Source organism: Alexandromys fortis, unplaced genomic scaffold (assembly GCF_014885135.2).
Source record: "Alexandromys fortis isolate MF-2015 unplaced genomic scaffold, M_Fortis_MF-2015_v1.1 scaffold_71, whole genome shotgun sequence".
Lineage (NCBI taxonomy): Eukaryota > Metazoa > Chordata > Mammalia > Rodentia > Cricetidae > Alexandromys > Alexandromys fortis.
Window position 1 is genome coordinate 2388901 of NW_026067954.1, and position 24703 is coordinate 2413603.

The 24703-nt window shown below is 44.8% G+C and overlaps 1 protein-coding gene across 2 annotated transcripts in view; it reads left to right on the top strand.

The window, feature by feature from the left end:
* The window catches only part of Myo5b (myosin VB), a 270878-nt gene that overhangs the window by 85531 nt on the left and 160644 nt on the right, over positions 1 to 24703 (top strand). The gene's annotated exons all lie outside the window — the stretch shown is intronic.

Consider the following 24703-nt stretch of genomic DNA (forward strand, 5'->3'; position numbering starts at 1 on the left):
CTGGGGCCCAACCTTCAAATCTTTCTTGAGTGAGAATAATCTATTCCCTCTTTACATCTCGGAGGATTTCTGAGTTTGAGCTTGATAGTGATTCTGCGTCTCCAAATGATAAACAAGTCTGCTGCCATTACTGTTAGAGTAAGTGGTGAGCCATGTGTACTGTAGGTTTAAAATTTCCCAGAAGGTGGAATCTAAGAACTTGAGGAGCCTCTTAGCAAGTAATCACGTAGTGAGCCATGAATTCTCTGGGGCTGGAAGTATTTAAGCACAAACTACATAAAATCATCCTTGTGCCAGAGATCCAGAGAGATATGAAGACTGAGTCCACATTTCCTTTGAGTCTCCTCCCTCTCACCAATTATGTGGTTTAGATTTCTCGTGGGCCTATTCTTGGCTGTACCCATCTTCTATGAGAAAGATTGTAGATAAGGGGTCTAGCGAGAACAGCGCAAACGGTTGATGTGGTATTATAAAAAATCCAAATATGACTCAGAGAGAAAGCTGAAAGAACCAATACCCAACTGCCTGCTTCACCTTGAGCAGAGGATCATGGGTTTGCCTTTTTACTATTCATTTTACAGATTGGAAAATTGAAGCTCAAATTGACAGTATGTGCTACTGTTGGCTCAGTAGGTTCCATGTATTGTTCAGCAAACTTTATTGTGTTGTGGAATTCTCCCGTATATTTTAGGAGAGCCCTCATGATGCACTGAGGCAATGAGAGATGCTGTGTTACTCTCTGTTACTATCTGACTGGCTGGTATGTGTTTTTTGTGAAAATGCTTTGGGAATTGTTCATGGAAATGCCCATGTCTTACTTGTCAATTTGCGTTTAAGTGAAAAGATCTCCATTGACATAGATTAGATGGCCTGAGGATGAGTGAACTAGAGATCCCTGGGTGCATAGCAGGAAGAACCTATCCCACCATTGCCATATGTGGCCTTAGGGACCAACTGTGCAAGCAAGCCTATATATGTGAAGAATAATTGCCTGTATGATAAAGGGAAGTTAACTGTCCTTGACCAAAGACCACATTCTTTCTTGTCATTGGGTGCATAGGGCTCTAGAGCCCACATATCACACAGAATATATGTGCCTGAGGTAATTATATGTTGGTCTTTATTCCCAGTTCCTGGTGCATAGCTTCTAAAATCATGGCACTCTCTGGATTGGCAGGTGTCTTTTTTAAATGTTACTAATATGGCTGCAGCCTCTTAGGTGGCTTCAGGATGGGGGCTGGGTGCCAAAAACTAAGCAAGCCATGATTAGAGGGCTATAACTAACTCTCAGTTCTGCTTCGCCTGTAGGGAGAGCAGCTGGGGTGCAGTTAATCACCAGTGGCCAGTTTAAGTAATCATGCCTATGTCAATGAAACTGCCATAAAACCTTAAATGATAGAGTCTGGAAAACTTCAAGGTTGGTGAACACATGGAGGCGCTGGGGGGATGTGTTTCCTTGGAGGAAGCATGAAGACTAAGTCCTGTCCCCCTCTCCACCCCAATCCCGTGTGCCCTTTCTATCTGGCTGTTCCCTCGTTATACCCTTTACAATAAATTGTCTTAGTAAAACACTTATGTAAGTTGTATGAACTAGCTCAGCAAATGAGGGAATCATAAGGCACCACATACACACACACACACACACACACACACACACACATTACAGCTGATAGGTCAGCAGCATGGTCAGCAGCATGAAACCTACAAGTGTCATCTCACCTGGAGAACAGTGCTGTGGGACTGAGCCACAACCCAAGGCTAGTGGCTTGCATGTTATTTTCCCCTTTCCCTGCACCCATACGATGGCTGGTGGATAAATCGCATGTGTGCAGGATCGGTGAGTCACTGAGACAGTTCAGAGCCATCAGTTAGTGTTTTGTTGGTTAGATAAACGGCAGCTCTTTGTTTTCCTGAAGGTTGTAGATCTTCAGTGAGGATAAAGGGGTAAGAATGATCTGGAGAATCTCTTGGGCTCTGGAGTAGAATGTCTTCATTCCAGAACTGTCAAATCTCTTTGAGCAGGATATCATTCATTTGAGGGCTGCTTGAGGATGGAGTCCTGAGGAAGGAACCCAATGAAGGGGTTAGCCTAAATCCCTGCTTTGATGATCTGATGAAATTTAGAGGAAGATGGGGAAATGAAATCACCTGAGGAGAAAATGTCAGATGTTTCCTTTGAAGACACTGGGAGTTGACATCATTCGTAATTTTCTTCCAAAGTTCAGCTTGTAATACTTGATGTAAAAAAATATTGTCCCAAGTCTACTTCCTGCTCATTTCTTGGTTTACCCAATTGAGCTTTTGAAGGAAATACTGCAGGTGAGTTAGAGCCTTGGTGAGAGTGGTGTGATGGGCAGTGACTCAGAGATCAAAGGCTGCAGGACTCTCAGCAAGCAGCCCTTTGACTGCGGAGTTCCCGTAGGCTGGGTTAGCGCAGTTCCTTATTCTGCCTTCCGTATATATTATATGTCCCATAAGTACATGTTATTTAGCATAATTCCAGTAACAGTTTTGACTCTGTACTCTTTTCTTGTTTGTCCCCTCCCATTGCCCTTGTTTCTAACAACAGCCAATACTGCTGACTGGGCACTGCCTGTAAAATGAATGCAGAGATCTGTTGGCCTCTGGTCAAATGCTGTTCTCAGTGGTGGTGGTGTGGTTATCAACACTGGTTTCTCTATGAACTTTAGAAACATGCCTACTTGGAACTACACCCAACAAGAACAGAGTGAGGGCAGGCAGGAAGATGGGCACAGTGAGATCCTTGCAAGGGTCTACTTTGGAAAGCTGTTGGTTCTGGAACTAAAATGTAGATCCTTTAGAATGGAGGCCTTTTGTCTCTTAACCATGTCACTAGATCCAGTCCACCGTTCTATCTGGCTGTCCCCTTTGAACAAGCTGCACTAACTGTCCCTGCAATCCCTTCTGCCTAGTGCCATTTTATTTTTATTTTTCTGTGTTTTTTTCTTGTGCCTTTGAAAATGCTACTGATGTTATTTCTTGTGTGCAATTTGAGATGATGAAAATCCTAGAGACTTGATGGTGTCAATGTATAATATAAATATATTTTATGCCACAGATTTGTTTAAAATGACTAAAATGTGGTCAGACCGTGATGGCATACACCTTTAATCCCAGCACTCGGGAGGCAGAGGCAGGCAGATCCCTGTAAGTTCGAGACCAGCCTGGTCTACAGTGTTCCAGGACCACCAGAACTGTTTCACAGAGAAACACTGACTCGAAAAACCAAAATGAAATAAAATAAAAAAGTGAAATTACTAAGATGGTAGGTGTTGTTAGGTTTTAGTATGATTGGCTGTAATTTGAGAACAATGGTACTTGAAACAGGAGCAGCCCCTCCCTACACCAGAAGGCTCTGGGCTATGACTGAATGGTACCTTGTGCTCTTGTGGTGAGGAGACCCAGCTACCCTAGGGCAGACTCACAGGAGAATCCAGGGCAGGGACTCCAGGAGAATCCAGGGCAGGGACTCCTTTGGACATGTCCCATTTGGACCATTGCCCAAGCTCTAAGCCTGGATGATCAGACAGTACTTTAGAGCCACCAGCTCCACTGAAATCCAAGTAGCTGACTGAAGAAGCTCAGCCATTCATGTAGTCTTCCATTCATGGTCTCCAATGTCAGCAAGAGGGCGGGCAATTAGGTAATGTATTAACACTGAAATCTTGCTGCTCTATTGCTGGGGTGAAGGGCTCTGCACCCCAGGGAAAGAATTTAAGACAGCTTCCTTAACATCTTTTAGAGGCAGTGGGGGTTAGACACCTTTAAGTTTGATGGGAAGAAGATGGCTTCTGTGGCCTCTCTCACACAGGGGCATTTGGGGGATAGGTGTGAGCCTTCTGAAAAGGAAACATAGTCACAGGTTAAATGTCTCACATTTCCATAGAATATATATATATTTTTAAGCCAGCATGCACATTAATGAGAGATTTGAGGAAAAAATAGACATAGTTGCAGTGAGGCCATAGACCAAAATGAGAGATTCACTACATTCCTTGTTAACAGTATTAAAATAAAACACCCAGGAAAATACACAAGACTTGGTATTAACATGCAGATCTCAATGAAGGAGTAATGCCGTTATCATCTAGTGTAGAGGAGACGCCCCCGGAAGTTCACAGCCCCATCTCTTTCCCAAGGACAAGGGTGTCCAGATGCTCTTGTCCTTTGTCTGTTTTTGATGGAGTGATTTAGTATGTGTTCATCTTTGATCACAGCTGGGATCAGCCTTGTGTGGACCTGCAGTCTGTTCGTATTATTGCTGATTTTAGTGTACTATGATCTGGATATCCTGGAATTTGTTCATTTTATTGTTAGTTGGCTCTGGCTTATCTCTAGTTCTTGGCAATTATAAAAAAGGTTGCCTGTAGTAGTCTTGTACCTGCCTTTTGGTGGGACCTTGAAGGAAGCCTGTTCCCAGGATGCTCAGGGATCTGAGACTGATTTAAGAAAGGTAACAAACGCTGATGCAATTCTTCCCTGGTGGGGTCTCCTCTCTCTGGATGCAGCTTTACAGGCACGGGATCTTTGGAGACGCCTGTCCTTTTTCAGCCTTCAGGAGATAGATTGAGTTCAGATAAAGGAGCGCCCCAATATCCTTGTGTTTCCACTGGCTTCTCTTCTGCTCTGGCCCTGACTGCTTGGCTTCTGCTTTCAGAGAACATGAGCGTAAGTCCCAGCATGGCTGCCTTGTGAGGGAGCATGCACCTTTCCTCCAGCTCACGGTGGATTGTTGTCCTGGGGAAACCCAGTCAAAGGAGTGTGCTGGCTGAAGGCTAACATGTGCTTCACAGCTCGTAGAGAGTGGTGAAGGAGATGACCTCCCTGACCTGCCTCTTCTCATCTGTAATAGGGCACTTACCTTGTGAGCTCATAGCCTTGAAGGCAGACCAGGATGTCATACACTATGCTTTGCCCATATTCACCTCTCCTTCTTCCACTAACTCTACCCAGACCCACCCCCACCTCCTTATCCACCAACATCATGGTCTCATTTTTTCTTTTCCCAGACAGCCAAGTTCAGTCCATACTTCCTGAACAACTCCTGGGTGTAAGACCCTCCACTGGAAGCCTTCCACACATACACATAGGTGTGCACATACAAGAAATATATTTAAAAATAATGTCTAACAAAGAGAAAGAAACAGTTGATAAGATTACACACAATAGTAGCCCAAGTTAGCCTGGATTTCACTATGTGGTCCAGGATTTCCTTGACTTGGGACAATCTTCCTGCTTCAGTCTCCCAAATGCAAGGATTACAGGCATGAGCTACTGTGCCAAGGTGCTCTTTTCAGATGCAAGCTTCTCAGCGTGGCCTCCTTTATTTGAGTATGTGTGGATGTCTTGGGGGTTTCTTATCATCACAGTCATTTTTAAGCTACTCATTTAATGATACTTAATTTTTTAATTAAAATGTAGTTACATCATTTCCCCTTCCAACTCTTCCCAGGTAACCTCCTTGGCTCTCTCTTAAATTCATGGCCTCTATGTACTTAGTTATTACAAATGTTGCTTCTTATCTAACCTTCCCTACCAGGTCCTGAAGCAGTGAGGCAAAGGTTCAAAGGTGCGGCTGCAGAGGCAGAATGCCAAGGCAGGCCTGTGAAGGAGGATGACATGGCCAGTGGAAAGTATTTCTTGGCTGGCTTTGGGATTGTCTCATTGGAAGCGTCTGTCAGTTCCACTACGACTGGACTTGCTCACTGAAGGCTTATAGCCAGCCTGTGGCGGGAAGGGCAGGGATGGCTGCCTGCTGCATCTTGGGAAGTGCTGGCTTTAGAAGGCCTTGAGAGGTGGTACTGCCACTGTGGATGTCTCTGGCTGGTACCTGCCTCAGCTTCTGGGGTGGTGTCTAGAGTTGCTTGGGATAGATGCATCCTGGGTGGGCTCACCAGTGCTATTGTCTTGTCCTTAGCACTGAAGGCTGTTAACCAGGTAAATGGGTTATTGAACTAACATGCTGCATTCTCGGTCAGCAACACCGTCTTCCTGCCCTTACAAGCACTTCATTTCTGTGCACATAGCTCCAAGGCCATGGAGACATACATATACACTTATATTTTTTAAACTATATAAACTATATAAAAAAAATTAGATTTCTCAGGATCATGCTACCATGCTGCAATATCTTATTGTCCAGCCTACATCTTTTTTTAAAAAAATATTTATTTACTTATTATGTATACAATATTCTGTCTGCATGTATGCCTGAATGCTAGAAGAGGGCACCAGACCCCATTACAGATGGTTGTGAGCCACCATGTGGTTGCTGGGAATTGAACTCAGGACCTTTGGAAGAGCAGGCAATGCTCTTAACCTCTGAGCCATCTCTCTAGCTCATCCAGCCTACATCTTTCATGTGAATTTGTTCTATGCTCTTGGGGTCTAGAGAGACTTCTCTTTCCTCTGAATGTTAACAGGGAGCAATACTGACAGAAATGTGGCCATGTGCCCCACTACTGAAGCATCTATTACACACATGGGCTGTTCAGGAGTACACGAGACTCCCCTGCAAATGCCTGAGTGCCTACCGCATATCCTGCACTGTTCTTGACAGTGGAGATGGACCAGTGAACAGAACAAGATGTTTCCACCTGGAGCTCACACTGAGGGGCTTAGAGGAGGCAGGAAGTGAACCTAAGCTAGCCAGACAGGAGCAGTGAAGAAATTGTGACTGGGAACAAAAGTGATTGATGAGCCTGCTTTAGATTAATTGCTGAGGAAGTTCTATGGGAAGGTGAGACTTGAGCTGAGATCTGTGAGAGGAGGGAGACCATCTAGGAGAGGGCCTCGGGCAGAGTCATGTCAGGAAGGTTGCTGATTCAAACAAGGGACGAAGACACGGGTGCGGCTTCTGCTGTGGAACCCACAGACTGGAAAGATGAGAGTGGAGACAACCTACATTCAGATTTTATTAAACCAGGGAGATTTTAAGCAGGGAAGCACCATGATCTCCTGGTCCCTTCCAAGAAGACACTGGCTGCCTGGGAGAAAAGAGTCTGGGAGGTCTCAGAGAGGGAGGAGCTAGAGGACACAGAGGAAAGGAGATGTGGCTGCCAAGCATCCCTGAATGCCTAAGTAGGCAAGCAGAGCAGAGATCTGGACGACACCATTGGCAGTGAGGACAGAAGACACCAGGAGGTCGGGCAGGAAAGCGAGCGGCTCTCACAGTAATTTCTTGTAGAGGAAGAGTCGTGATCTCGTTTGCTCAGCTTCTAGAGAGCTTCTTGGTGCTTTCTCATCCTGCAAGCCTGCAGAGCATCACTGAGTGATTAAATTCATAGAAACTCTTCAATGGTCTGGTCACTGCTTTCAATCATTTTATTTGTGCCATCTGGGTACCCCTTCCATGGTACTAGTCCTTGATATTAGAGCAGGAGGTTTGAAGTTGTATAATGATGTTCCTGCTATACATGTAACAATTCCTTTTTTTACTGGTCACCTGGCTACTCATGGACGTCCTCAGGTTTCTCCTGAATAAAGAGTTAGGTGGGATTCCTTTATTGATGACTAAATCTTCTGGTGTGCTGTGACCCCAATCTGCCTTCTGCATTTACCTTCTACTTTGGTTCTACTCTAACCAATAGCGCCACTCCTTGGAGTTCCTCCTCTGCCTTCCTGCTTGGGATATCAGCCCCTGTTTCCTTTGTGCCTCCAGTCATCCTCGTCACATGGTGATGGCCTTTAGCTGGTGGTGGGAGCTCCCTGCTCAGCCTCCCCCAGGACTGGTACCACTCGCTAGAATTAACCTTGTGGTGCTTTTCCTTGACCTGTGGTCTTCCACTTCGTGGATGCTGCAGTGTTTATGCTCTGTGCAATCATGCTATGACCTTTAACAACAAGATGTCAGCCATGCGCCGTGCCTCGAACTGTCATTGCACAAACATGTGAGGGCTTTAACACTGGAAAGCCCTTCCTCTTTGATGCCCATTGGAGGCAAGGCAGACTCCTACAAATGAGGAAATAGTGAGGGCATGGGCTGGCGTGTACACCATCCACTCCTTTTCCAACTTTTCCAACGGGTTCTAGCATGAGCTACTCAGCAGTATCTCTCTGAGTCTGCTGGGAGAGGTTTTCAGATGTTTGGCAGCCTTTGGGCTGGATCTTGGTAAGGCCTCGGCTACACTGCCCTCTGCCTTCTCCTCTCAGGCCATAGAGAATGTTGGGTGTTTTGTAATCTTTTCTGTAAGAGTTGTTGGTTATGTAAGGTGCCTTAGGAGTTGCTTGCTGCCTCTGATACAGCATGTTCTAGAAGTTGGCTATTGACTTTTTGCCCGTGAGAAGGCTGAAGCCTAAGGCTTAGGGGAATGTCACTGGATGTTCCTCACAGCCAGAGGCTGGTGGTAGGAATCCTGCTTTTGATATTCTTCCACTTCAGGGGCTGTCAATCACTTCGTTTACGTACATTTTGCCTCAAAGTTTCTTGAGGCCTCAGGTCACGATCTCTCAGAGCTATGGCTTCTCACAGATACGATCTAGAAGTGACAGGAGCCTTGGCTTTTGCAAGTCTGCAGAAGTGCAGAGTCTTCAGACTCAAGATAGGATCTGTTGCTCAGACGTTCCCAAGCTGGTGACATCCCTGGGCTGGTGGGTTATTTAGATGGTACTGCACTTAGTATTTCTGGTGGGAAAGAGGCTGCGGTTTCTTGTTGAGAGAGAAACAAAAATCTGTATTGCTTTGGGGTGCGTTCACGTGCTCAGCCATCCCTGCAGCATGCACTAAAGCCCTTTGCAAGGACCTTTGCATCTGCGTGTGCCATAGAGAGGGACAGCATGTTACCCCTGTTCTGGAGGGCAGGGAAATGCATATAAGCAGCCAATGGAGCACATTCTAGAATGTTGCATTAAAAATAGAAGAGAAACTTGGGGAAACCCACCCAAGGGAATAATATTTCAGCTGCACCCTGGAGTAGCAATAGTGGGGGAAGGGGACAGGAAGATATAAGTGTAAGCCAAGGCACGCAGTCAGGAAAGGCAGCAACAGTACTGAACATAGGTCAGGGTGAGCATTGCAGTGACAGAGCGAAGTGATCAGGAGTCAGTGGACCAGGCCATGAAGACTTATATGAGTCTTAGCCTAGAAGTGAAAAGGATGTTTTTAAGCAGGGGAATGACACTGGAGGATGAGTTGTTTCGTGTTTTTTTTTTTTTCTTACTATTTTCTTAAATAGTACTACAGCCATTTCCGTTAATACTGGGCAGTGTGAATATTTAGAGTTTTTGTTTGTTTCATTTATAGAAACAGGGAGACGGCCTGTGCATTGCTAGGGTGGTCAGCAGAATCCCCGAGCCTTGTGTCATTAGTTACTTTTCTGTTTCTGGGATGGAACACCATAACCAAGGCAGCTTTTATGGGAGAGTTTCTTTGGGCTCATGGTTCTGGAGGGATGAGAGTCATGGCAGTGAGTGGCATGGTGGCCAGGGTGCTCACATCCTCAACTGTAAGCAATCTGAAAATTGTCAAGGTTTTTATTCTCTGCCCCACCCCACCCCCCTCTCTGCCATGCTTCCTCCAGCAAGGCTGCACCATCTAACCTCCCCAGACAACTCTACCACCATAAGGGGACGTGCCTCTTTCAGGTCACCACATTTGTCTACTAGGTGCTTGTACTACCCCACCAACCACGCTTTAAATGTGGTCGAGGGAGGTTGGGATGGAGTAGGAAAGCATTTGCTGGCGCTGGGGTGGTTGACGTTGCTGTTGTGAGCTGTGGCTCTGTCACAACATGATGCTGTTCTTCCTCTATGGCTGCAGGGAGCCCAGACTCCACAACCATCACCCCAGGATACCGTGGGGGAGTGTTGCTTGTGTTCCCCCGCGAAGACTACATCTACAGACTCCAGATGTATCATGTAAATGGTACCAGGGGAGATAGTGTGGCTCTGGCTGTGTCCCGAGCCTGCATAATTGAACAGCTGACATGTGTGTTTGTTTTAAGAATTAGATGTGTGGTTGATTCAACAGCTGTCAATGATGTAGCAGCCCACGTGCCAAAAGCTCGCTGTTATTTAGAGTATAAGGGATCTGGGAAGAAGCGAGAGTTTTGTTGGAAAATGAGGCTTATCATGCTGCCCCAGGCCTTCTGATCTTATCTGGGTTCCAAACACTTCCAGGTTGAAAGTGTTTTGTAAGTAACGTTTCTAGAGCCTCCTTGTAGGACTGCAAGACTATATTACAGGTCCCCAGGGTCACTGAGTTCTAGCTATGAGAGTGTCGCTCAGACCCTGGTAAACAACATCTTCCCCCTGAGGATTCAGTGCTGCTACTGTGCCTGCTGCCAGGGAACCCCACTGCCAGGGCACTCCACTGCCAGGGTACCCCAATGCCACGGTACCCCACTGCCAGGGCACCCCACTTGGTTGGAGGTTTCTTCTTCCTCCTAAGTGTTAAACTTGTGAAATTCCAAATAAACTCCATGTGGCGAAGGCCTGGGAAGCACTCAGAGCTGATGACATACAAGGCTCAGGTGAAGAGGATTTGTAGGTGTACCTTGGAATGATGTGGTGAGAAGGGCAGTGTAGCCATCTGGAGCAGTGATAAATAAATGAGTGAAATAAAATTAAGTAACAGGAATGCTCTCAGAAGCCAACTTTGAGAGCAGGGGCAGGATGATTGGTGTCCTTGGTACCCTTTCATTGTCACTGCCCATGGGGAAAAATTAGATCATGAATGTTGAAAGACTGAACTGTGTTCTCATGCTGAAATTTTCCCATATGCATTCATCTCTAAGACCTGATCCAATTATGCCATTTTGTCTATGTTCCATTGACTATAGGATCTGGAGTCTACATTTCTTCCCAGTGTTGTGCTGAGCCCCTATCTCTGCTGTACTGTGCTGTTGAGCCATGACCCCACCCGCACTCCATCCTTTCGGCTCCTTAGCCACACTTCTCCTTTCTGACCTAGTCCATTTCCCATCTGTAATTCAGCTTGAATCCCACTTCTTCAGTTGGGGCCTTTGCTGATAAACAGAATGTTAGGCCCCTGTTGTGTGGCGTGAATGCTGGTGCCATTGAAGCGATTTTCACAGCGACTGTCACAATAGATGAAGCCATATAGTGTGGTTCAGCTCTTTGAGGACAAAGGTGTGTCTTTTATGTTCCCCATTACTGCACCAGTCCTATAGAGGTGTTCCCTAAGTCTCATGGATAGTTGATTGGACCAGAATCCACAGTCTAGTCTGTAGGCCTGTGCCATTCACTGGGGACTTTTGGGAAGTTCAAGAAGGTTGAACAGCCTCAAAGCTGGAGTACTTGGATAATTTAGGGCAGTGACTGATTCTAAGGAAGGGAATTGAGAGTTGACTTGAGTGTCAAATGCAAGTGTGTGAGGCATTTAAGTTCCGTGACAGCTGATTCTATTTCTTGCAGGATATCAAGAACACACATACCTGTGTGCTACTGTGTTCAGATGCACATGTCCTCTGAGTGACTGTTCAAGAGAACTGTGTGTTTCTGCAGTCTCTCATTAGTTACTTTATTTTCACTGGTCCAGTACGGTTTCTGGAAGAAAGATCTAACCCTGAAATAATTTAAGTCAGTGGTGTGGTGACTTTGGCTTAGCAAATCCACATAACAGAACAGATTTAAAATAAGAAGAGGTGAACAAACATTTCTGGGACTGTGGCAGTCCAATGAGTGTTGTAGAGATTTTAAGGCTGTTTCTTCTGAAGGAAGTCGTGTACTAGCCTTTTATTATAGAGTAGAAACTCGCCAGACAAAGATGGGAACTGCTTCCTGATGGCATTACAGACTTAAATCTGTACTATGCTAAAGACCTTTGATGGAAATGAAGATGTCCTACTCTGGAATAAAGATTTAAACATCACAATGGCTTGATGGATTATGTATTAAATTTATGTATTTAAAGTATGTTTAAAATTAATGTATGTATTAGATTTATCATATATTAATTACTTAATACATAAATTAATTGATGTATTAATACACAATTAACTTTATGTATTAAATTGCTCTGTACTGAGAGCACTCACACTTAAGAGTGCTCACTGCTCTTGCAGAGGACCTGAGTTTAGTTTTCAGCACTCATGTGGGACAGGTCATAACTGTCTATAATTCCAGCTCCAGGGGATCTGCCACCCTCTTCTGGCCTCCTCCAGTACTGCTCACGTAAGACAGTCTCATACGTACACATATTCTTAATCTTAAAAAGAAATCTTGTTAAAAAGAAAAAAAAGAAAAGCAACTAGTAAAGACGGCCCCTGAGCTTTGTCTTTTTAGCTCTTCCTTCCCCTGTAGCCCACAGTCCATGTAGTAACTCAGTTCTGTGCTGTTGGTGGCTGTCTTTCGATCAGACACCAGGCTCTAACCCAGACTTAATTGGAAAAGTTTGACTGTGTTAAAGGATGGAAGCTGCTCCACTCAAACTTGCTACTTTGATGGGCCAGGGTGAGGCCTCAGGTCACCATGCCCAGCCTGCATACACTTTACTGCACTCTTTCTCCAGCTCCAACCGCTAATAATTTTATTATGGGTTAGAAATAAGCTGTTTTCCATTGGTGGTGGTGTGTGTATGTATGTATGTATGTATGTATGTATGTATGTATAATATATACCTTTATGCACATGAAGTTTCTCTCCTGTATTGCCGCTCGCGCTCTCTCTCGCTCGCTCTCTCTCTCTCTCTCTCTCTCTCTCTCTCTCTCTCTCTCTCTCTCTCTCTCTCTTTCTGAGACTGAGTTTCTCTGTGTAGCACTGGCTGCCCTGGTGCTCGCTCTGTAGACCAGGCTGGTCTCAGACACCCAGAGATCCACTGTCTTCCTGCCTCTGCCTCCCGAGTGCTGCATATGAAGTTTCTGTTACTCATTTTCTCATTGTCCTATGCCGCGAAGAGACAGTGTGACCAAAGAAATGCTTATAAAAGGAAGCATTTAATTGGGGGCTTGCTTCCAGTTTGAGGCTTAGTCCATTATCATGGCAGAGAGCATGGTGCTGAACATGGCCCTGGAGCAGTAGCTGAGAACCACATCCTGATTTGCTGGACTTGGTGTGGGCTTTTGTGATCTGGACACCTGTTCCAGTGACACACTCACTCCAATGAGGCCGTACCTCCTAATCCGTCTCAAACAGTGCCATTCCCATTATATTTGAATAAGCATTCAACTATATGAGCTGACAGGGGCCATTCTTCAAATTACCACACCCATCACTTCTTATAGCAATAAGGTTTGACCCAGCCCTTTCAGATAGAGGGATTTCAGTTTTATTTCTGCTTAGGTCTCTCTACTCTCTCTCTAAACAATGTCTCCAGTGCTTGATTTAAACACAGAGATTTATATTCAAGTTCACTGGGAATGGACATGCAGGAGGGACCTCACAAATACATCTGCTGAGCAAATAGAACGTGGGAAGTCTTGGATGCTTCAATACCAACAGTTTCTCCATAGCTATCTCCCTCAGCCTTAGTATCCCTGCAACTCCACCACTAGCAGGTAGATCCTGGTGGAAGTCAGCTCTATACAATGTCAGTCACCTCCCTGTGCCCTAAGCACGTCCTTTTCCACAACTGTCACTTGAGGACATCATATACATTCTGTTCAGTGTGTCTGGGGCAATGAGTCTTGTCATCAGCTACATGGAGGCTGGGTTTTTTTTTAAAACTCTGGATGCAGATGTAAAATAGGGATTAAGCTTTTCTTGGGGTGAATAAACAGAGGAACTAAGAGGCTTGGCTCACTGCTGGCCAGAGGAGGAGTTAAAGAATGTGGAAGCAAAGAGTTTGCATGTTCCCATGACACCCTGTGGAAACATGGTTCCGATGGGATTTGGATTGTGAGGCAGTCTTCTCAAGGGAGCTTTCATGTGTGACCATAGCTAAGCTTTGAGTACCTGCATGGCAACCATAGCCACTAGATACCTCCCGTGTGCCCCATACTGTGCTGAATGCTTTATGTACATGGAGAGTCCTAGCAACAGCCCCGATGGGGCAGTTACTTCCTGCTTTACAGACAAGGAAGTTGAGTTGCAGAAAGACAATCTTACCTGTTGATGGGAGCTAGGGCAAGCACCTTAAGGATTTTTTAAAAAAACTTCCTTGTTAAAGGAAGCTGCCAAGCCACCCATCAGTGGGTGAATTTTTTTTTTTTTACTTCATAATTCGGTGGCTCGTGACTGGATGCAGCTGATGTGTGGACTGTAGACACTATCTTGAGATACCAGTGAATGCACAGATGAAAATAAGAATTTGGGAGACAATGGAAGGAACATGGCTGACTTTCCATAAGCAAGGTCAGGTTAGCTGTTTTCATAGTTCCTAAAACATGTGACTGCTTCTGCTGGGTACTGGGCCATTTGGGAGGGGGCGCCAATTTGGTGATGCTGAAATAAAACCACTGGCTTAATTTCCATGGACTTTTGCCCTCTCTTTATTCTCCTTCCACATTGTGTCAATCAGGAAACATCACAGTGGACACACGTAGGCCCAGGAGGCTGATAGTCAGGGGTGTTTGCCTAAGCTCTCGGAAGAGCAGAGCTTAAATATCTCCATTCTAAGTTCAGTCACCCAGAGGACCTGTGGTCTCTCAGCTCTCTCCTGCTGTGAATGGGAAAGCCACGCCCCTGCTTGTTGATAGGTTTGTGGAATGGCTGCTCCTCATTGGTTTTTTTTTAATATAATTTTTTATTGAAAAAAAAATTTCCGCCTCCTCCCCGCCTCCCATTTCCCTCCCCCCGACTCCCTTTCCCCCCCCCTCCCACTCTTCTCCTCCTCCCCCCACTCCACTCCCCATTCCTCTCCAGTCTGAAGTGCAGTCAGGGTTCCCTGCCCTGTGGAAAAACCAAAGTCCTCCCCGCTCCATCCTGGTCTAGGAAGGTGAACATCCAAACTGGCTAGGCTCCCACAAAGCCAGAACATGAAGTAGGATCAAAACCCAGTGCCATTGTCCATTGTCCTCATTGTTAACTTGATTAGATTTAGGTGGTTATAGAAACACATCTCTGGCTGCGTCTGCGAGGGTGTCCCCAGAAAGGTGTAACCGAGGAGGATCCATCCTGAATGTGGGTGGCATCACTCCAAGGGCTGATGTCTGGGCTCCGCGACTGTGAATGTGACCAGCTGCCTCACCATTCCCAGCATAGCCGACCATGTCCTCAAAATATGAAACAAAACAATCTTTAAGTTTCATTTATCAAGTATTTTATCAAAGCAATGAGAAAAGAATGTTGAAATAGGAGCGGCAGGGCTGCGTCCCCGGCACCCGGCCGCCCACATGGCTAGTTTATACCCAGAAATAATTACACGGAAACTGTATTCTTTCAAACACTGCCTGGCCGGCTAGGTCCAGTTTCTTATTGGCTAGCTCTTACATATTGTTCTAACCCATTTCTAATATTCTGTGTAGCCCATGAGCTGGCTTACCAGAGAGGATCTTAACCTGCGTCTGTCTGGAGTGGGAGCATCATGGCGACTCTTCCTCTAACCTTCTTTCTCCCAGAATTCTCTTCTGTATACTCCGCCTACCTAATTTTCTATCCAATAAAATGGGCCAAGGCAGTTTCTTTATTAGTAAGAAATCATTCCCACATCATTTCCCCTTTTTCCGTTTAAACAAAAAAGAAAGGCTTTAACTTTAGCATAGTAAAATTACATATAACAAAACAGTTATCAAGTAAGAATTACAGTTACAATATTTATATCTATTTTATCTCTTATCATAACTAAGGAAAACTATAACTATTTATTCTTCAACTCCATCAAAGACTCCAGAAGGATATAATATTATCTAAGTAAACAAGAAATAAGAAAACTCTAGAAATGACAGAGACATCTCGCTGCCTGGACAGTCACCCAAAGTTCCTCTGTACCGTTGGGGCATCCATCTTCGGCCTACAGGCCCATGGTATCCAGATACATTTCCATGAAGCAGGAAATTTTAAAGACAGTTCAGTCACTTTCTGCTGTGTTCTGTAGAATGTCTTGTAGACTCTTTCATGAATCAGGAACCCCGAAAGACCATCTCACCTTTAGGCAAGTTCAGCAGTCCTCTCTCTGAGGGTTCTCTGTGTCCAGTTTATGCAACAGTCCAGGCAAGAGCAGTTTCTTGCCCAAATGACTATCCAACTCCATAAGGATCCTCTTCGATGCCCATCTTCCTCTTGAAGTAGCTGGTGCTGCCAGGAGCAGACGTGTCTCCTTGTCATGAAAAGTCCTAAGTTATTAAAATATTTTAAATGCCATATTCTGCAGTCTTTGAAAGATATGAAGAATGCCTATCTAATTGAAATATATCTCTATATATCTAGAAAATCTAACTAACATGACTACAAGCTTAACTATTAGCAATGATTATCCATTAACAACCTATATTTCCTAATTATACATTACATTTTAAGTGAACTACATAATCACAATACCTTAATCAAGTTCAAAAATACATATACATATAACAAAATTGACCTTAAAATCCATACCAATGCAAATTATTCATATCTATATCATATCCCCCTTTAAATGTAAAAGAACATTTATAAACAATATTTGGGAACATGGGCGTAGTTTTTTCTCTCCAAACTGCTTCCTGCTGAATGGGGGCACTGTTAATCAGATCATTTAGGGTGTAACCTGTGTGTCAGGTTCATCTCGGTTGGCAGTTGAGTGAAGTAATTTTTTGAGGGTGTTCACAGCAACCTTTCAGGAGGGCGTGGTCTATCATACCATACCGGGATAGATGCAATCCATAGGGTCACATCCTCTGTGGAAACAAAAGAAGACCCTCTCCAAAGCATCATATCCTTAGATCCAAATTTTGAAGTCAAGATACCTTTAGAACATATGTGCAGGTTCAGCTTAGCAGCCCATATAATAAAATGTCTCTTTGTACTTAGCTCCTTCACAGTCAAAAATTTTAAAGAAAACACAATGTACATAATCCAGACTCTCTGTGAATTTTTCATTTTTACGTGGCTTATTTTTCTTTATTTCTCTTAATCTATAACTATCTGTACTTCTGTACTCTGTCTCTTTAAAGACTTTACCCTTTTTCTTTTTAAGACATTAACTTTATTCTTTATATTCTCTTTTTTTCCCCAAGCCTACGTACATTCATCCAACGGTGTCTGAATCTGTTTTACTGTGAATCTGTAATTTTTTTTTTTTTTTCCAGGAGCATTTCTTAAAATGTTAAGCATTTCTTAAAAACTTAAGTTGCACCATGTATAGGTAATACGGTACTGCCTGTGTCCTGCCCAGTCTAAACCTTAACTGCACGGTTTTAAGGTAATTACGGTAGTTCCTGCCTGAGATCAGCACAGTTCAGCAAGGAGCAGCCGCTCCTGCCTCAGAGTCATTTGGTGCTTTTGAGCTGAGCACAGTTACAGGCAAACAGCAGTTTACATTGGAGCCGCAATCAGCAATTTAATTTTGAGACTGAGTGTGCAGCACAGAAACTCTTTTTATCCAAGTTACAGCCAAATCTGACACGCAGAGCACTGCGCAGTCTGAAAACGCGTCTCTGTATGGCAGCAGGAATCCGCCATGCTCTTCCGCCTGCCTAAGCCTGATTCCGCCATCTGCCCAGGTGTAGGCAGGGAACGCTGAGCCATCGGCAGGTCTCAGAGCAATCTCCTCCGATCCCAAGTGGGAACAGAAACATCCAGTCCCATAAAAGCCTTGAAATGCTTTAAAGCCAGAGTTCACGCTGGCAGCATAGCACCAGGAAGCCGCGCTTTAAAATGACGCAGCTTTTTTTCTCTGCTGCTGTTGCTGAATCAGGAATCTCTCTACAGCATGTCACCAACAAAACAGCAAAAATCTGTGTTAAACTCTGTTTCCCTTATTTTTAAGGCTTCTCAGGTTTTTAAGTGGATTTAGCCCCACGTTGGGCGCCATCTGTTGAAATAGGAGCGGCAGGGCTGCGTCCCCGGCACCCGGCCGCCCGCATGGCTAGCTTATACCCAGAAATAATTACATGGAAACTGTATTCTTTCAAACACTGCCTGGCCCGGCTAGGTCCAGTTTCTTATTGGCTAGCTCTTACATATTGTTCTAACCCATTTCTAATATTCTGTGTAGCCCATGAGCTGGCTTACCAGAGAGGATCTTAACCTGCTCTGTCTGGAGTGGGAGCATCATGGCGACTCTCCACCAAGACTCCTTCTCCCAGAATTCTCCTGTTTTCTCCACCCACCCAAGGGTGGGCCTTATCAAGGGGCCTAGGCAGTTTCTTTATTAATAAGAAATCACTCCCACATCAAAAGAAACTAAAGCCGCTGGAGAGAGGGCTCGCTGGTTAAAGAGTGCCCACTGCTCTTACAGAGGACCTGAGTTTGCTTTTAGCATTCATGTGGGGGGCACATGACCACCTGTATCTCCAGCTCCTGGGTTTCTGGTGTCCTCTACTGCCCTCCTTAGACAGTGAATTCATGTGCATAAACATACACAAAGATAAATACATACGTGTATAATTTGACTAATTAAATAATTAAATTAAATATTAAAAAATTTAAAAGTAGCTAATACAGATGGCACCTGAGTTTCCCCCTCTATTGGTTATTTTCCCTGTAGACAGTCCAGTGACTAACTCATTGCTATGCTGGGGCTTAGGTCTTTTCACCAGGTCCTGTGCTCTAACTCAGACTTGCCTTAATTGGAGATATTTGGCTTCTGTGCTCCTTGAGGAATGGAAGCTAATTCACTCAAATTTTCCTTCTTTGGGCTCCAGACAGAATTTATGCCTTATGCTGGCTGCTTCTGTTTCAACACTAGTGACATTCGTTTGCGAAGAGGGGATCTCAGTTGAAAAAACTGTGCCCACCAGATTGGCCTGTGGGCAATTTTCTTGATTGTTGATTGATGTAGAAGGACCCAGCCCAGTGTGGTCCTAGAAAAAAAAGTAGGCGGGGCAAACCAATAAACAATACTCTTCCATGGCCTCTGCATCAGTTCCTGCCTCTAGGTTCCTGTCCTGCTTGAGTTCCTGCCCGGGTTTCCTTCAGTGGCGGAGTGTTATCTGGAGGTGTAAGATGAAATAAGCTTTTTCCTCCCCAAATTGCTTTTGATCATGGTGTTGGAGCACAGCAATAGAAATCTAAGACGTCCCAAGCCAGTTGTTTGCTGACTGTGTGTGTGTGTTCCACTCTGTTAGAAGGTCCCCATCCCCAGCCTGGGCTAAGTGACTCTGGGTGGTATTTACAGCACCAGTACATCAGAATCAGGTGATCTTTCCGCACTTGGCCCCCAAACACAGGAGTGGACAGGCAGAGAATGGTGTCAGCCACCAAGCTAAGCCATTTGTCCCCTTTCTGGCTCTTCTTAGGGAACACAATCCAGATTGTTTTGCTTTAGACCAAGGTTTCATTGCACACCAATTGTCAGAAACTCCCTGGGGGCTTACCTTGATGCCTTCACTCTTGTTTCCATATGTGACACTGTCGTACACGACGCTTGGTTCATAAAAATACCTACCCAGCAGGATTCGGACCCCTCCCCAAGAAGATCAATATTTCTCTAGGGGCCTAGAAGCAGAGGCTGAGTCTTTGCTCTCACATTCAGTTCTCAGAAGCTGGGGCAGATTGTCTATCAATTCTAACCATCCTGATTCTTCTGTTTATAACGCCGCCCTCCTTGACTTGGATTTGAGGCCAAGCTGAAATGATGCAAGGACTTGACGTGATTTACCTTAGCATTAGGCTCTGGGGGTAGCATTAATAATGCCAGGAAGAGAATCCTTCAAATGCCAGTGTTCTCTGACTTCACGTTTCTGCTTTGCTCTGAGGCTCACTGAAGTAGCGATTGTAATTGTGTGAGCTCATTCATCATTTGGAAAGTTAGTATGGGTTTTGGTTTGTTTTGTTCTAATGTAATTCTCTGGATCTACCCCCTAGAGAGTTAATTATTCAAATGTGGGACATGAATGTTAGTGCCCTTGTGTTTTAAAAATCTGCAGATAGTTATTATCCTTCACCCAGCACTGAGAATCACTTCTCTCAGTTTTTGGAGTGAAAAGGGGATAGATCCAGTTATTGAATGTAAGGGAACGTTTAGCTGCTTAAGTACAGAGACCTGAAGACACGACAATAGTTGAAGTAGCAGACTTATTTTGCCAACTGGTGTTGCTATCTAGAGTCCTACCAGGATCCTGCTTTCTGTACAACAGTGAACATTAGATACAGTTTTCATCCTATTCATCTGAGGAGGATGGTGCTCAGAACTATGCAACAGCTCACTCAAGACAGTAGTAAGTCTGGGCCACTGAACTGCCTTAGAGAGCCCGGACATGCATCAGGCTTTTTGGGCCACCAACCAGCTCCCAAATCATGACAAGGAGATTTATTGTTAGTTATGAATGCTCGGCCTTAGCTTATGCTTGTTTCTGGTTAACTCTTGTAACTTAACCTGTTTCTCCTCATCTATGCTTTGCCTTGGGGCTTTTAACCTTTCTTCTGTATGTCTTACTTTACTGCTGTTTCTTTGTCTGTCTGTCTGCTGGTTTCTAGCCCCAGGCATGCCCCTCTCTTTCTCCTCATTCTCTTCTCCTCCAGATTCCTCCTTCTATTTATTCTCTCTGCCTGCCAGCCCTGCATAACCCTCTTCAACCTACCTATTGGCCATTCAGCTTTTTATTAGACAAAACAGATGCCTTAGGCAGCCATGGTGAAATGGCAACACATCTTTTCACAATTAAACAAATGCAGCATAAACAAATGCAACACACCTTTACATCATTAAAAAAGGCAACAGAAACAAATGTAACCCACCTTTACACAGGTAAAGCAACATTCCACAACACAGACAGCTACCTTGGTGCCATGCTACCTAGTGATGTGTGTATGGAGTGCTCTTGCAGACATTGTGTTTGCATTTGCCTGTAACTTTTGGTTGAGAATGCTGGCAAAAGGCTGCCTCTGTACAAATGAGGAGCTCTGTGCCCCTCAAAGTGGTTACTCAGACAAACCCCCAGGTTGCTTGTTCTCAAGTTGCTTGTGCATTGGATTCATCTGGGAAACCTCCACACTGCCAGATTTCTATCCCCAGAGGTTGATGTAGACAGTGTTGGGTGTTACCTGGCTTGGGAATTAATAAGCTCCCACGTGGTTGTAATGTGCAGCCAGAACACAGAGCACTGTTGTCATAGGCAGCCACTCTCTTGCTGCAAGTTCAGCTGCCATTGGAGGAAGCATTGTCAGCCTTCGTGGGAAGATTTTACTTAAACTGTTGTATATGCATGCATACACACACACACACACAATCTCCCTACCTAAAATTACATATAATACATATATGAATATGATATGCAGTTTTAGGCAGGGAGGTAACAGTATGCTTCCTTATAACTTTTTCATACATTCTCACTGTATTTATCTCTCCATTTTGCTCCCCTTCCTCTTCAAGTCACCTGTACCCTGCTGCTCCCCTCTTTTGCTCTTCCCCTACCCGTGCTTCCTTTTTTCTTTCGTTTTTTTTTTCTACTCCAGGTTTTATACTCACATTGTTTTAATTGAGAGGCAATGAGCTGAATATAAAAGGAGCCATTTAAGTTGTATTTAGCACATTCACTCTGTCTAGATTTAGAGCATTTGTGTCGCTCTGAGAGGACATGTCCTCTCCCACGTTCCAGTCACACCTGCTATCTTCCTGAGAGTCCCCGCTAGTTACCGTAGCATTGGTCTCTTCCTTTTCAGTTTCTATGTTGTTGTTGTTGGTGGTGGTGGTGGTAGTGGTGTGTGTGTATGCTGTTAATACTTTGTGCATATTTCAGAGACCCTGCTTTACCTTAAGACATGTGGGCAAGTTGGGGGGCGGTGTTTGCAAAGCTAGACTGCAAAGTTGGAGTATCATTAAACCACCCTTGAACGCGCTGTAAATTGCCAACCGGTTGTGTGCACTAAGTATGATGTTGGGTGAATGACCCTGTTCAGTAATTTGTAGGAGCTTTAAGCGGAAAACCCACAAAGGATAAATGTAAGGGGCGGGCGGCACAGGGAGGCCAGCCTGCAGGTGCAGCTAGCCTGCATTCAGAACAGAGGAGAAACGGCACACGGGTTGTTATTGGAGGGAGACTGGAGAGATTTATGGCAGCAGGTGGCACAGAGCTGGCACAGGTTAGGTGCCAAGTGTTTACTGGATTTGACTCTGAAGTTTGCCTAAGAGGCTCTGAATATGCAGTGCCTTTCTAAAGCCACAGTAGACTGTAGCTGCCCGGTCCTTCATTCTCAGACAGCTTTACTTTCCCTGCCCGCCCTGTCACTTCTCCTGCATTGACCAAGTAACTATCACCTCCCTTAGGAGTTATCCCATCACTCCTTCAGCTGTTTTTAATGGGCACCACCTGCCCTACTAGATAGGTTCCTGAAGCTTGGCCAGTTGGTTTTCAGGTCACTAATTAGTTATATAGTGCCCGGGGTAATATGTTTTAGATAAAACTGGGCTTCTCTGTAAGACGCATTCCATTTCTTAATCACTGGGAACATCCACTGGCTCCTACAGATTCAAAGGAAGGTATCTGGAAGATCTTGCAATAATGATATGAAACTCACTTGAAAGAAATGGCTGTGAACCCAGAAAGGAAGCCAATCAGAGACAGACTCACTATGGCAGGTCAAAAGTAGATGGACAGTGGTCAATGAAAAGGAGATGGTAGTGGTCAATGAAAAGGAGATGGTAATAGTCAATGAAAAGTGTCGGAACCAGCACCCTGTCCACATCTACATGTGGGGAATGGACAGTCTGGTCCACGGAAGCGGCAAGTACAGAACAGAATTGACACTCCCTCCTGTCAAAGCCATATGTTGCATACTTTAGGCATTGGGCCATAGGGTTCATGACAGCTCAACTATTGAAGTGTGAACGTAGTCAGAGATATGTTAATGAGTAAGCATGTCTGTGTTCTGAAATAACAGGAGTTGTAGACACCAAAATTAACCTTTGATAAAATGTTTCATGTTCTTTGGATACTAGTCTTTTGATCCTCTCAGTTTAGAGTTTAAAGGCAATTTTTAACTCACGGGTTGTACATAAACAGGCACAGTGCCAGATATGGCCCTTGCTGTACTTTGCTGATGCTTTTGTATGAGCAAGGGTATATAAGCACATGCTATCAGAACAGATGTTAGTGTACGGCTGTGCAGGTTTTCACTGAGTCTGAGAAAAGGCTGAACTTCTGCATTTCTAGCATGGTTCTGGCTCACAGTGATGCTGAAGCCCTCACATGAAGGAGAAAGGGGCCAAACAGAGAAACACAAGGGTCCCACAATGCTCTGGCACTTAGGAAATACACAGGTGATTTTCTGACCACTGGGTACTTCTGTTCAGCAAGGAGAAAGCTACATGGGTAGAAAGATAAACTCACTCAGAGGAAGGATTGAACAGAGGGAGCCAGACAGTGAGTTCTCTGCATGTGGGCACCAGGCTGAAGGCCACAGGAGTCACGGACCGAGCTGAGACCAGACCCCGTGGCTTCTCACCTGCACTCAGTTTCTACGAGGTGCCTCCATTCTTCTCACTCTACTGTGCACAACAATTGGGAGCCTTGCCTTTATATAAGGTTTGTTGTGAGCAGAAGTTTTGGGTGCACTGCCTGGCGGGAATGTGGTGACAGAGAGAACTGGGTGGGCTTAAAGGACAGTGGGGAAGCTGCGTTGAAACACTAGAGGGAAGGAGGAGGAGGGCAAGGGCTTTATCTCCTACACCTGGTCCTATGTGTGTTCTTCTGTACTATAGCGTGCTGTGCTATGTATAGTCTGCTGTACTATCAATACATGGTAAGGTGGGCCTCGAGGCAGAGAAAATACGATTCTATGCATCTGTTTCTTTGTTAGTTAAAAATAAATGACAGGAGTTAGCTTTGGGCTGGGATGTCCAGGATGGACTGACGCTTGCTCTCTTTTGGGTCATATTCTGATCCTGTCGCCATAGCACTTTCCTCAGTGGTAAATTAGAGACAAACAAAGCAGCCGTCAGGATCTTGGTTTTTATAAAAGGACAGAGCATGCTAGGAGCAAAATATGGTCTTAAAAAATATAAAGGAGAACCCAAAGAAAACCAACAGGTTACAGCACACAGCAGCTGCCTGGCTGTGAGCTGATGCGTGAGTTATGCTGACTCAGACACATGCTTTAACCTTTAGTCAAGAGGCCCTTTAGGTTTGTTAAGAATATTGTGTGATGTGATAGTGTAGTGTAAATAAACATGTACATACAGATGGTTCCTAAAACACACCCTGTAGAAATCCTCTTCCCCAGCAACAACACAGCAGTTTGTCAGGCGTCCGTGCAGAGTATGAGAGGAGCCATGGAAGTGGTTCTAGATGCTGCCATTCTGTGTGCCAAATGCTCGGTCCCCCCTCGGGAACCATCATGTCACCTCAGGTCCTGACTGACTTGGTCTGAGGTTAACCTAGACTTGATGGTTGCAAGGCTCTCTGCATTATGTAGCGTGTCACAAGGTCAATAATTCTTGAAAGCCACTCCTGTGTCACCACTTGAAAAGAATGGCTATAGTCTCCCCTGCCAGAACCAGACCAGGCTGAATGACTTATTGACAGGGCTGGAGAGACTGAGAATGTTGTACTGTTTGTGGCTTTAAAAATATACAAGTACCTGTGAGTGGATGATTATTCAAGGGTCTCTTGTTAGTTGCTTTTGTATGGCTGTAAAAAGAAGCCTGACAGAAGCAACTTGAGTAAGGAAAGATTCATCTTGGCTCACAGTTTTAAGAGAGCTCGGT